The sequence below is a fragment of the Tachypleus tridentatus genome, chromosome 2 (assembly GCF_004210375.1).
Source record: "Tachypleus tridentatus isolate NWPU-2018 chromosome 2, ASM421037v1, whole genome shotgun sequence".
NCBI classification, from domain to species: Eukaryota; Metazoa; Arthropoda; class Merostomata; order Xiphosura; family Limulidae; genus Tachypleus; species Tachypleus tridentatus.
The window spans coordinates 148064498-148075171 of NC_134826.1; the positions used below are offsets into that span (position 1 = coordinate 148064498).

Consider the following 10674-nt stretch of genomic DNA (forward strand, 5'->3'; position numbering starts at 1 on the left):
TACACGTTTTAGTCAGCGATGTTTACTAAATACACGGTATAAATCATCAGATGTTTTGTACTACACGTTTCAGTCAGCGATGTTTACTAAATACGCGGTATAAATCATCACATGTTTTGTACTACACGTTTCAGTCAGCGATGTTTACTAAATACGCGGTATAAATCATCAGATGTTTTGTACTACACGTTTCAGTCAGCGATGTTTACTAAATACGCTGTATAAATCATCACATGTTTTGTACTACACGTTTCAGTCAGCGATGTTTACTAAATACGCGGTATAAATCATCACATGTTTTGTACTACACGTTTCAGTCAGCGATGTTTACTAAATACGCGGTATAAATCATCAGATGTTTTGTACTTCACGTTTCAGTCAGCGATGTTTACTAAATACGCGGTATAAATCATCAGATGTTTTGTACTACACGTTTCAGTCAGCGATGTTTACTAAATACGCTGTATAAATCATCAGATGTTTTGTACTACACGTTTCAGTCAGCGATGTTTACTAAATACGCTGTATAAATCATCAGATGTTTTGTACTACACGTTTCAGTCAGCGATGTTTACTAAATACACGGTATAAATCATCACATGTTTTGTATTACACGTTTCAGTCAGCGATGTTTACTAAATACGCGGTATAAATCATCAGATGTTTTGTACTACACGTTTCAGTCAGCGATGTTTACTAAATACACGGTATAAATCATCACATGTTTTGTACTACACGTTTCAGTCAGCGATGTTTAGTAAATACGCTGTATAAATCATCAGATGTTTTGTACTTCACGTTTCATTCATCAATGTTTACTAAGAAATAATAAATCAAATCAACCAAGGAAACAAGTGACTTTTTGTGAAAGGTAACCATTACTACAATACTGCTTTACCTTGGTTCTTGTGCATAATGAATATATTTTTTCTAGTAAGTTAGGTATAATTACGATTATTTTCGATCCATCTAACTGCGTTTGGAGCTATGTCGTAGATCTTGATTGAATCCAGGCTTGTTCCAACTACAGTCAGAAGTCCAAAGACAGCTAAAACGCATCTAGTCATGGAATAATGTACAATTATTATTTCTTTTAACCAAATAGAGTTTACTGAGTTGCGTAATTAAATAAATCTAAAACTATAAGAAATAAGCCATTTGTATATAGACGACCAAGTGATTGTTATATGAAATGATATAAGTTAATATAAACAGAGACATCACTTACCATTTACAAATTGTCCATTACCGGTCCGTACCATTACTGAGTTATTGATAATAAAATATGCCTGTGTCAATAGTACCTATAAGCATTGAGGAATATTCTGTACGTCAGACATGATCCAATCGGAAATATCGCGCTAGAAAGTTTTACGAAACCTCAGAGTGGAGGTTATGAGTTAGAGGGTTTTGTTGGACAATCAAATCTTCTTTTGCCTTTCGCTCTCTACAGCCAGTTGTGGGATGAGCACTAACTTTGATGATTGGAAATAAAATAATCGATTTATTAGCACTGTAAGGTTATTTTAACAACTGTCATTAATTTCAAAATGTTAAGGCAGCAGAAGTTGTGACGTTGTCAGTCACGTCACTGACTTTGTAACCTCCTTAATTTGGTGTCTTATTAGAGCTTCCTACACTAATATTTATGTTTGCATCATATCTGAATATACTCAAAGCTTTAGATGCTATGGTTACAGAATATTTTGTTATGAATTACTGAGTAATGACTAATAAATGACATTTTTTTCTTAGTTTAGCTTATAATCGTATTAGAGACATCTAGATCCGGGTTTTTATATATAGTTTAACTGTACTTTCTTTACTTAAACAAAACACTAGCATAATACGTAAAATTTGGTTTCTGCGGTTAAAGTTTCTTTTATTAGTGTTGTTACTAGGAAAAGTTTACTAAGGTGGACATATTTGCGTTTCAACCATAACAAAACAATGTACACATAAGAGCCATGTTTATATGTGAATATAGTGACGTGCCTCCAAAATTGCCACGAGCGGCATGTTTGGCATCTGTATCTTTGATTCACTGCGAAGTTTTGACTATTTCCCAGTGCAATATATCATTAATACTGTTTTGAGTAAGGATTTTCGGAAAGCAAAATATTAAATGACATAGGGTCACAATTTTAAAGTAGGACATATTTATCATTACCCAAGGATGTAAAGACATTCGCACAAAACGCTTTCAGGGATTCCAACAAGTTCCAAACTACTATTTCAAGCTAATCCGGACCAGCGGTCCTATCTGCAATATGAAAAGTATAGTTACGGAAGAGAACCCTTCAACCCCAAAAATGTCATTGCGATAAGGCTAGCCATACCTTCCGGCATCGCTAACAGGATTAAGAAATAATTTGAGGTTAATAAAAGCACTCGAGCCGAAAATTATGCAAGCTTATAACCACGCCACAAAACTAACGTCTGTTTCATTAAACAAAGTATGAGAAAAACAGCAGTTCCATTCAGATCTAATGGAATTTTGGTTTGGTTACACGTGGTCTAAAAAGCTAACGTAACATAGTGTATAAGGCCAGTAGAAAGTCTTTAAACATGTGTGATGTTAGATTAACTTCACCGCCTCTCGATAAAGATTGTTACCATAGAAAGTGCAGTGTCGGATGGACAGCAGTAGACAAGAGTGGTTATCAAATTGAGCATTACAGAAGTTAAAGGGACTTCAAGGGAGATTTGAAATATTGTTTTTACAGAGTGTGATTATTCCTGGGTATTTTCAAAAATACATAAAAAGGAAGAGAGGGAACTATTCTTAGTTATAATAATTATTACACTGTCTAAGCACTAAATAAGGGTATACCAAACTGATTTTAAGCCTTTCTTGTTAAAATGGCGACGGCCAATCGTGACTGAGGATAAATGATGATAGCAAAAGCAGTTCCAAAAACATTCACGGGATGTGAAACATCGTTCTTGTAAAGTGCGATTAACCCTAATTATATTCATAACATTATAAAAAATGATGACTATTTTATAACGGTTTTTTTCTAATTACTGTGTTTTATAACGTTATTTAGTTCATATATCAGTGTAAAGAAACAGTTGATGTATTCATACGCTACTAATACAAAGTTTAATGGGGAATTTAGTTGAAAATGAGTTAATATTTTAACACTAAATTACTATAACTTAGTGTTGTAAATGAACACTATTTTAACATTTCCTTTTAAAATGCTTGTAAGTTTAACTGAATTTCAACACATTTAAGGAACTCGTTATTAATAAATAATATTTTCTTTATTTGTTAAATTCGCGGAGAGAGAATTTGCACTAGCCACCTCTTATTTAGAAGTAATAAACTAGAGGAAAGCCAACCATACACTCTCGGACTTCTCCAGTGAAGTAATGCGATTGACATCACTTTATATCGTTCCCCTCGTCCTAAAGATGAAGCATATTCGGTGATAAACTTCGAAACCACAATCTGCAGGTTTCGAAACAGTAACCCTAGTCATCAGTACCATGTCAGGGCTTTACCAGCTTTGATATTTGAATAAGTAATACATGTTTTAGTTGTATTACTTTTATGTATTCTCATTTAGATAAAATAATAGTGCACTGTTTTAATTTTCACAAATCATTAATACAATAATGATGTAATGCTTCTCATGTATGTTAGATATTAGATATCCAGGAGGGTCAGGTGCAAATGACCTCTAAAACAACCTATCAGTTTAATCATTTGTTTTGAATTTCGCGCAAAGGTACACTAGGGCCATCTGTGCTAGCTGTCCTTAATTTTGCAGTGAAAGACCGGAAGGAAAACAGCTGGTCATCACCATCCATCTCCAGTTCTTGGGCTACTCTTTTACCAACGAATAGTTGTAACATAACAATCAACGGATTGATTGTACCATAATAACGCTCTTACGGCTGAAAAGGCGAGCATGTTTGGTGTGACGGGGATTTAAACTTACGACCCTCAAATTACGAGTTAGGTCCTTTAACCATCTGGCCATGAAAGTCACCAGCTATTAGAGGAAAATGGAATGAATGCTATTATTTAAAGAAATAATTCATGCAAAGATAACGGCTATAAATTGATAAATAAGTCTATTATTCCTACAGAATTGATCAATAATTTCTGAACACTGTTTAATTTCAATAATTATATATCAAAATAACTGTAAGAATAACACTTACATCACTGCAATCTGGGACTTACTTAGACGAAATGGTTCTTTCACGTGGCAACTAGAAACAGCTGTTTTTGAGAAGATAAAACTTTCCACTGCCAAAAAACAACAACAAGAAACATTTGATTAATAATTAATTAGTTGTAAAATGTAGTCACACCGAATAATGAAAAAGAAAGCATCCTCAGATTTTCCTTATAAATAGACCACAAGTAATTTTACTTTATGAGAAGAAAATATTTTAAACATTCTAATCGTTCTTATATAATTGTAATAAAGGAGTCACTGATTAATTGTGAAAAGTGTTATATTGATTAAACCTCAGTTTTTTTAAAAGGTCGTAAAAATACGTTACTGAACAAGGTACTGTCTTTTTACCTGCACCCTGTCTAATGGCTCAATTATAAGTCTGAAGGCTAAAATTTGGGTTTTAATACCCGTTTCGGGTTGACTACAAATAATCCTTTCCGTAGCTTTATGATTAATGACAAAAATAAACATTTGCTCCGATAACTGACTTAATTTTTTAAACTACTTTATGTGTTTGTAGTTTTGGCACGAAGCTACCCATCATAAATATCAAAACCCGGTTCACAGCAGCGTAAGTCTTTAGAGTTTTCATTGATCTACCGGGGTGTAAATGTAAATTCCGTAACATTAATTCAGTTTTATACTCAGTATTAAATAGTGTATTTAATGTAGTAAATACTGTATTGTTCCATGTGTCGTTCTTAACATGCTCGCCCTTTCAGCCGTGGGGGCGTTATAATGTTTCGATCAATCCCACTATTCGTTGGTAAAGAGTAGCCCAGAGTTGGCGGTGGATGGTGATGACTAGCTGCCTTCCCTCTAGTCTTACACTGCTAAATTAGGGACGGCTCTTTGTTTAGCTCTGTGCTTATTAACAAATAACGGCATAAAATACGATAAATAAATGTATAGTAAATGAATTAGTTTCAGCAGAACATACGGAAAGTACATGTGATATTTTAGACCTGATAAAATGCTAGCTTGACTAATCCGATTAAGTTTAAATGGAAACTAAACATTAGAGAATCGGGAGAACTAGAAAAATAAAATTGTTTTAAGCAAATTTTGGGACAGGTGTGAGTAAAAAGTACTAAAGATAGGTTTTGTTTTGAACTTCGGGCAAAGCTACACGAGGGATATTTGCGCTACCCCCCTAATTTAGCAGTGTAAGACTAGATGGAAGGCAGCTAGTCATCACCGCCAACTCTTGGGATACTCTTTTACCAACAAATAGTGGGATTGACCCTCAAACTATAACACTTCCACGGCTGAAAGAGCGAGCATGTTTGGTGTGAGGGGGGATTTCAAACCCGCGACTCTCGGATTACAAGTCGAGCGCCTTAACCACCTGACCATGACGGGCCAATGGCTTTTGTAAACTTTTATAGGATTGTTAGTGCAATTAGGTATCTCGGTAGAAATGTTGCTGGGGTTTATGAGAAACCTCTTACTGAAATAAGTCTCTCTGATTAAATTATATTGAAAGATATCAACTACTAGACGCAGTCTTCTTTCTCTAAGAAAAGTCAACTGAACAACAGGAAGAGACCTGACAAAATGTTTCAACTTTCAGGCTGATTCTTTAACTAATAGTTTATGTTTACAACTCAGTTATGATACAAACAAAAGTTTCGATGTCATTAATTATGTGCACCTTGTTTTTCCTGGTACGTTGCACGAATGCACGTTTCGTTTTCCTGCTGCTTGTGGTATAACACGTTGAACGGAAGTGTTACGCAACAAGCACTTGTACATTGTGTCACTTTTCTTATAATGTTGCGAACTGAACTGGGGCTACTGATCTTTGTATTTGTGAATACACACCTGTCGCAATAAACCTCAGTTTACTTACCACGACTGGTTGCAGGTTTCTTTGTGGATGGTCATGGCATCCCAAATGATCCATATTTATTTGTTTTTCAATATTATTAAATACAGGATGTCGCCATTGCTTTTGGTTATTAAGCACAAAGCTACACAAATGGCTATCTGTGTTCTGCCAACCACAGGAATCAAAACCTAATTTCTAATAGTATAAGTCAGCACTGGAGATCAATACAGGAGCTATCCACACCTTGTAAATTCTAAATTCTCGACACTAACACATTATTGTGATCTAAATGAATGAATCGGGCTGTTCTTACTATTGTCTAAAGTGCTCAGTTTTGGGAAAATGACATCTCTTACGAAATGTTAAAAGGTGTCAACATGTAGTTCTGATGCATGTCTTTGCACTTCTTCTTCATACTGGATGTAGTTGACACACGACTTACTGATTTGCATTTTCAAATGTGTTTTAATGTGAGATACATGACACTGTACTGTTCAAAGATACCAGAATATACACGTGAACCTGGATAGTTATTTATCGATAAAAACCACTTGAAATATGATTCATATGGGCTGAGTTGAAATAGAAACGCTCACTTAAAGAATTATTCCTTCTTTTTCGGATGTTAAATAGACAAAGTTAATAAAAACTGTTAATTTAAAATGGGGCGATAGGGATCGTCAAACAATGCTATAAATAATATCTACTTTATTTTCTCAAGTTACAAATCCTTATATTTAGCTCCAACTTTACAGTATTTATTAATTTATTACAAATTCGTAAGAAATAAAGTTGATATTATTTCCAGCCTTGTTTGTTTACTAGAGTTGTAGGTTTGAAAATATAATATTTTCATTTTTATCAAATCTTGTTTCTGTTATTTTGACGCCCCTATTTCCTTCCTTTTTTAATGAACAGTTTTAACTAATATTGTTTCTCAGGTTTTTATGTTAAGCTGCACACGAACCATTGAATGTTACTTGTTTATCAACAGTTTACTGCTGCTTTGGCCTTTTTACCGTCCCACTGTCACACTGAACTTACTCAAAATAAATAACTATAAACACATGCACTAGTGTACAACTATAACAAACAAAATATAAGGTTTTTCTGAAGAAAAAAAAAACATCTTGAAGGTAAAGATTGTTTCATAACAGAGTTATTGATCGACTTCTGCCTATGTCACAGTGTAATGTAACAAAAGATGTGCAGCAACAAAGGAATCTCATCAGAACGGAATAATGTTCATGTAATTTTACACAGATTAATGTCTTATAATTACATGTAGTTACATGCTTATCAAGTGTTTAGTAGAATAACACTTAGATAAGATGCCAATTACTGACATTTATAGCTTCTACCTTAACACCAATTATTTAAGAATAGCATTAGCTACACGAAATAAAACAAGAGGCAGTGATGATAAAACACACTCACGATTTCAGCTAAACATAAGCACAGTAGTAAGAAACACCACCGTTGTCTGAATAGAAAAATCTACTCTAGTAATCGTTCACTGTTAAAATCTTGCTGAAATGTAAACGCGAAAATCCACGTAGAGACGACAAGCTCGAATAATAATGAACAATAGTGACTCAACTAATGATACGCGAGCAAAATGGGAAATTTTAATATGCCAGTTTCCAATTACTGTGCTAGAAAATGCACGAGCTATAGTTTCCAACAAACAGGGCGCCATGAAAGACTGACTTTACTTTTATGGTAGAGAGTCAAGGACTTTCACAACAAGACAAAATTATGTTTATAATTACTCTAACCTTTATTTCAATAACATTTCTGTGTGATCCTGCAATGGATGTCATAGCTGTTGTTTAAACAAAACACCTTGTTTTTGTTTGTTTTGAATTTTGCGCAAAGCTATGTAAGGGCTATACGCGTTAATCGTCCTTAATTTAGCAGTGTAAGGCTAGAGGAAAAGCAGCTAGTCATCACCACCCACCGCCAACACTTGGACTACTCTTTAACCAACGAAAAGTGGGATTAACCGTACATTATAGCGTCCCAACGGCTGAAAGGCTGAGCCTGTTTGATTGGACGGAGATTCGAACCCGTAACCCACAGATTCTGAGACAAGCTTCCTAACCATCAAGTAGAAGACTGATGCTTCGAATATTTATTATTCTTGGTTTTATATAAAACAACAACATCAAGGTACACTTATGAAACATTTTGATACTTTGCTGAGCAATCCAATTCCAATAACAGCAGTTAAAGGTGCAGCCACTCATTATTAAATGGATTAACATTAGACATTTCTCGTCATTGTGAACCCCCATCATTGGTTCATCGAGAAGTTAAAAGATTTATAATGCTAAAAATCGGGTTTATTTACCCTTACCCATAATGGACGCATCACAGGTAGCGAACTGTGTAGCTTTATGATTAAAGCGTTTTTTTGCTAACCCTTATAGTGAAACTAAATTTTAATAATCACCACTACAACCACTCATAACCTTGTGTTAGACAAATGATGAAATAGGTGTTTGAATTATGTAAGTCTGATATATAATGAATGGATTTTAAAAAGTGACCATTCATTAGATTTACAAACGATACTTTTAAACATCACTCATGATGTTTGATTTATCGTAGAATGATAGGATTAAGTTTAGACCAGAAAAAAAAAAAAATGGTAACAGCTCAGTATATTATATTTTATCTTCCTTTGTTCTTCTCATAAGGTACGTACATGTATGCATATTTAATATTCCTATGTTTAATGGAGCATTAATTTGATATATTCGATACGGGTTAATTTATTATACAGTCTGAAAAATTATAACGTTAAAGTCCGGTTTTCAATACCCGTGGGGCCCGGCATGGCCTAGCGCGTTAAGGCGTTCAACTCGTAACCTGAGGATTGCGGGTTCGCGCCCAAGTCGCGCCAAACATGCTCGCCCTCCCAGCCGTGGAAGCGTTATAATGTGACGGTAAATCCACTATTCGTTGGTAAAAAGTAGCCCAAGAGTTGGCGGTGGGTGATGATGACTAGCTGCCTTCCTCTAGTCTTACACTGCTATTAGGGACGGCTAGCACAGATAGCCCTCGAGTAGCTTTGTGCGAAATTCCAAACAAACAAACAAATCAATACCCGTGATGGGTGGATCAAAGATAGCCATTGTGTCGCTTTGTGTAATTTAGTAACCAATAAACTAAAAAATATGCATACATCGCGTGACAGGTTTGTTAGGTGGCCTTCGTTTGCTCTAATGGTTCATGATGAATACGTTTATTCAATGTTATCACCTGACATGGTTATCAGAGTTCTGATGCTCTCTGTAAAATGAGTAAGAAGTTAATGCTCAGAATGGATCATACAGTGTCCTTTATAAAGGATCAGAGGTAAGCTTGACGGCTTATAACGCTAAAATTCAGTTTCAATCCCTGTAAAAACATAGTACAGAAAGACCATTGCGCAGTATTGTGCTTGAAAATAAAAATAACAAATATTTGTGCGTTTGTTTGGTTTCTTTATAATATGATAAAATCATTCTTATCCATTTATCACATGATAAAGTCATTCTTATCCATTTATCACATGATAAAGTCATTCTTATCTATTTATCACATGATAAAGTCATTCTTATCTATTTATCACATGATAAAGTCATTCTTATCCATTTATCACATGATAAAGTCATTCTTATTCATTTATCACATGATAAAGTCATTCTTATCCATTTATCACATGATAAAGTCATTATTATCCATTTATCACATGATAAAGTCATTCTTATCCGTGTGCGAGTTCCATTAGTAGACTACTGTACCATTCCCACATTTTAACCTTAGTTTGTACTTCGAGATCCTTAAGTTGGCAATTTTAACAAATGGCTGTTGTGAGCAATTCGCCATCGGTCTAACGTGGCATTAAACGTCAACCATCTAATAAGTTCTTACCGTTTCTCTATGACTTAACCTTACGTCCAGGCGAAAAACAAGGAAACATTGGTCAACCTCAGTGATCAACTTTTCTAAGAAAATTTGAAGCATTTCGCTGACTTAACAGAAAACAAAACGCTTATTATAGTCGCACAATGCGTGACAATTATGACGAAAGAAACAAACATTAAATCAGGTAAACGATAAAGGTGCGCGTAATGCCTTACACACTTGTAATTTCTTGGCACAATAACAAAGCAGCATCTGCCATTGGTACAGTAAAATGTGAGGTTTTGAGCTTGTAAGTAAAAGTTTCCTGATTTAAATTATTCTGGCCGGGATTAACAGATATCATACGGTGAATATTAACAAGTTAAATCAAACTGGTTGCGAGCGCAACCTTGAAAAAGCTAACATAAAGTGTTGTTACCAGTTTCATTACCTGGGCTAAATTAATTGGACGTGGTTCCAGTTTTTCCATATCTCGATCAGCTGGCCTGAGTACTGCCGTGTTATTTCAGTCAAAAACATTTAAAATAAAAGATAACTACGATAAAGATATTTTCGTATAGCCTCGAAATTTCTGTTTTTTAATTAGAGGAGTAGACTGTTGTTTAATATAGGAGTAGACTGTTGTTAATATAGGAGTAGATTATTGTTTAATATAGGAGTAGACTGTTGTTTATTAAAGGAGTAGACTGTTGTTTATTAGAGGAAGTAGACTGTTGTTTAATAGGGGAG

General features: G+C 34.6%; 1 long non-coding RNA gene across 1 annotated transcript; it reads right to left on the reverse strand.

Moving 5' to 3' along the window:
* Positions 1–952: 952 nt before the first annotated feature.
* Positions 953–10196, reverse strand: LOC143236727 (uncharacterized). Its single transcript, XR_013019730.1, has 3 exons — positions 9952–10196; positions 4177–4264; positions 953–1059 (listed from the first exon to the last, which is right to left on the reverse strand). It is a non-coding gene; the product is annotated as an uncharacterized LOC143236727 (long non-coding RNA).
* Between the last annotated feature and the right edge of the window lie 478 nt (positions 10197–10674).